The 1,797-nt window shown below is 34.5% G+C and overlaps 1 non-coding gene across 1 annotated transcript; it reads right to left on the reverse strand.

The window, feature by feature from the left end:
• Positions 1–1,690: 1,690 nt before the first annotated feature.
• Positions 1,691–1,797, reverse strand: LOC132283452 (small nucleolar RNA R71). Its single transcript, XR_009472036.1, has one exon. It is a non-coding gene; the product is annotated as a small nucleolar RNA R71 (small nucleolar RNA).

Here is a 1,797-nt window from a genome sequence, read left to right on the forward strand (position 1 = left end):
CTATGCTTGAATTTGATAATCCATGGCTTATTATTGCAAATTACATTAATCTCTAGATTGATGTATGCTACAATTGTTGATTAATATGATGGTTTATGCTTAGACTTGATAAATTGCATTACACTTTAGTTTACCTATTGATAAGTAGACAATTCATGTTTGATTTTGATATCCATGCTTATTATTGCAATTAGTGGTCACATTTTTCTTATAACATGAATTTTCCCCAATTAGTTGAAGGCGTGTGATTTAGTGAATGAGCTTGGTGGTGATTCTTATGCCCTAAGATTCCTCTCTTATCTCTTAAACTCTACTCATTTTAGCTTAATTTACATTGCATGTTTTTAAGTTCCATTGTAGTTTAATCAAACCAAACCAACTCTCTTTTCAATCTCATTAGCGTTAAAGTTCAATTTGATTCCAGCACATGTTGAATCCCTGAGGATGATCCTTTCTCACTATACTTCATTGTATTAGTGTAAAAGTGGCTTTTATAAATATTAAAAGGTGATGCTCATTTGACATTGTTAAAAGTAATACATTTTTGTGCACACACTTAAGTCGCATCACGTTTTTGGCGTTATTGCCAAGGATTGATTGTTTAGTTGGAATCAAATTAGGCATTAGTGCTCATTTGATTGCTTGCTTTTGATTTTTTTTATTTTTTATTTTTGATTTTCTTATTTATTACTCTATGTTCAATTAGGTACTTGATTACAAGGAGAGCAAGCATCGAATATTGACATTGTTGCTTGGGACCTTTGTGAGCATTTCTTTGAATTCTTTTACCATAATTGTTCAATATTATATGCTTGAGAGATAACCCTTGTCAAGGCTAATTACATTGTTTAATTTTTTGTCCAAGCATAGGTCCTTGTTAAGACCATTTACTTAATTGTTAAAAGCATGGGCCTTTATTAAGGTCATTATTTTGTGCATTGATATATTGAGAAGAAAGAGAACATCATATGTGGAGGTTGTGGATTTGTTATGGTGAAGAAGTTGTTGTGTTGACTTGTTGTTGTGTATGCATATTAGAAGGTCCTTTAATACTCCTCTCATCCCTCTAAATCAAAATCTTGAATCCTCCATTTAGCAATTAAGAAGTAGTTCTAGTAGAATTATTTCCACTCTTGACCACCCCATCACTTCAATGGAAGAACAAAATGATAATCACGGGTATGTTGAACCTCAAGGTGTGCCCTTAGGAGTTCAACAACCAAATCTTGTGCAACAACATCCTTTTGTGCAAATCCCTCCCGGAGCTCAAGTAGTTTACGCTCCTCAAGGTCATGTGGTGTACCCTCTCGAAGCTCAAGTTCCAAATCCTTAAAGGGTCATTCGTGATCATTACACTCATAATGAATACAATGCCCCGACATGTATCCGGCTACCAAATTTTAGGGCTCACCATTATGAGATTAAAGCTTCAACCATCCAAATGTGCCCCCTATTCTATGGGTTAAGCAATGAAGAACCATATAAGCACTTGGATGAGTTTCTTGAAGTTTGTTCAACCGTGAAAATAACGGATGTTCTGGAGGAAGTCTTAAAAATGAAGTTTTTCCCTTTCTCTCTTCGAGACAAGGCAAAATATTGGTTTAATAACTTGGAGGCGAACATAATTATATCTTGGGCACAATTGCAACAAGAATTCTTAAAAAAATATTACACCACAAGTAAAACCAATGCAATGAGAACTTCTATCTGTGAATTTTCTTAAGGTGAGGGGGAACCCTTGCATGAAGCATGAGAGCGTTTGAATAACTTACTACATAAGTGTCCACATCATGACTT

This window comes from Cornus florida, unplaced genomic scaffold, assembly GCF_030987335.1.
Source record: "Cornus florida cultivar Cherokee Brave unplaced genomic scaffold, ASM3098733v1 CherokeeBrave_3.0.0_Hap2_Chr01, whole genome shotgun sequence".
Lineage (NCBI taxonomy): Eukaryota > Viridiplantae > Streptophyta > Magnoliopsida > Cornales > Cornaceae > Cornus > Cornus florida.